Consider the following 2,410-nt stretch of genomic DNA (forward strand, 5'->3'; position numbering starts at 1 on the left):
CAAAAAGTGAAAACATATTAACTAGGCTTACTATATGGCCCTCAGACTAACCTTAGCCAACTATCAAGGCTAGCCAGCAATCACTATCTTATGTTAGCTTACCTACTGCAGTCAGATAGCACATACCTAATGTTAGTAAAGAAGGCTATTTTATTATATTGTTCTAAACTAAACTAAAATGCTAGAATAGCTTAATTGCAATGAACCATCAAGACTTTTTTGTGTGAGAGTATAATTAGAAAACCAACTTGCTAGCTAGCTCGTCTCTATATACATTTTCTACATCTTTTTATCAGTCATATTAAGACACAACTGGAGGGGCTGTTAAAGCTGATTAAATTAATTTGATTAAAGCGGGAACATCACACGCTGTGTCTCCATCTATTTTCAACTATTTTATGTGAATTTTAAACATTAATTTAGGAAATGTTCATCCACACTGCAAGGGGCACTGTTTCTGCTCAGAAGCCACCAACTGGCGGTAGCAGGATCACACTTGTACATGTACACTGTTTTTTATTCCCACCGCAAGCTACTAGCTAACAGTTGAAAACAATCCAGTCACAAGCTGACGTGAATCGCTTTAGGCGCTAAATTATTAAGAACAGAGAGAGGAAATAAAAAAATGTCAAAACAAAAGGAAATAGACTTAACCATGTTTGGTGAATGAAATGAAGTGTGCACATCTGGACTTTACTTATTTTAAATTATTATTTTAATGATGTACAGACGTTTCAGACAGACCCCTTCTTCCTCAATTCAGTAATAATTAATGCTTCCTGTGTTTTATTATGGTGTGTGGCAGAGGTTCATCTATGATGCAGCAGTGTTCATGGCAATCTATACCTAGGCTGTATCAGATGGATGTATCATTATCAATACATCTTTCACTCTGAGATATAGGCAAATATTTGTTGGTTCACTAACCCATCCATCCAAACACTCAATAGCACATGGAGGAACTATTCTCCACATGTGCAAAGGTCTCTCATCTTATCCCTTCAACCAAAGAAATGGCTCCTTGGAACCCCAGGAGCCTTACCACACAAGTCAAAACAACAAGAGTTCTGAGGAAATATAAACACACAATGCCATCTCTCCCTCCATCAGGGCCTTGTCCTGTGTGAGCGGCCTGCTTCTCATTTAGTGGATTACCTATGGCAGGAGCAGGAGCAGCAGACGTCTCTGGCGTTGGCGCTGTGTGTGTTCTGCCCTGTCCCTGCAGTGTTCTCTCATTAACACAGCACCCACTCGAGCTGCTGTCCTCAATCTCACTGAACACCCCAGATTGCACTACGCCGGAGTAATGACTCATGTATTACTGAAGTCGCCACAACACCCCAGGTTACCGTAGCATGCCCCACCATCCAGTCTAATGAGTCCTCCATAATGTCTGCTGGGTTTAGAGAGGGGGAAGAGAGAGAGAGAGAGAGAGAGAGAGAGAGAGAGAGAGAGAGAGGGAGTAGAAGGAAGGTAAGGAGAGGGAGGGAGAAAGAACAATGAAAATAAAGTTCCTCTGTAACCTTTCTGAACTAGCTGAACCAGAAACACATTAAAAGCTAATAAGTCTGGTACCACACAGGTATGTATAAGGTTATCGTAAACAAACATTTTTATGAAAGGAAGGAAGGCAGTCAGTCAGTTGTATAAGAGTAAATTGAAAGAGCATGGATAGACTCTGGCGTCACAGACATTGTTTTGACTGTGGGTCATATTTGCCCTGCATTAATATGTGTGGACGGACTGACTGTACTGATTTAGAACTCAGGTGCATCTCTTGTGCGGTGTGCAATACATATCTGTCACTGATTACAATGTGATCTTGACATCCAGCTTATGAGATCATACCTACTGAAAGCCAGGGGCAAATTTGATTTAAGAAAAAGGCCTCAACATAACAAAATGTAATGCTGGAAAACACTCTGATGTTAAAAAGCATTTTCTCTAGAGTTTGGCTTAAAGTGAAAGGTTCTGCCTGTTTACAGTTCCTTTTATGATGTATTTAATAATGTTTGTGATATCATTGTTTTTCCACGAACGCCAACCATTTCCATGATGATGTTGAGGAAAGCAATGACATGTTGTATACCAGGGTGAGCTGGATTCAGTGTTGGACAAGGCAGCTGTCACCTTCGTGATTATGGATAAGGCAAGCCATCTGGCAGTTTGAGGCCCTTGTTGGGCGAGGACAACCATCCCAAAATGCCTACGCGTTGCAGTTGAGAAGGATCTGTTCTCCACAAGGCTGTTTTGGGTGATTACTGACTCAGGCTCTGGAAACTGTCCAGATGAATCATGTGCTCAGTGAAGGATCTAGGGTAGCGAGACGGACGTACTGGCTTCAGTGCTGAAAGAATATAAATAAACACTATTAACATATGGATAGAATGGGGCTCTGCACACTAGGCCA

This window comes from Clupea harengus, chromosome 2, assembly GCF_900700415.2.
Source record: "Clupea harengus chromosome 2, Ch_v2.0.2, whole genome shotgun sequence".
NCBI classification, from domain to species: domain Eukaryota; kingdom Metazoa; phylum Chordata; class Actinopteri; order Clupeiformes; family Clupeidae; genus Clupea; species Clupea harengus.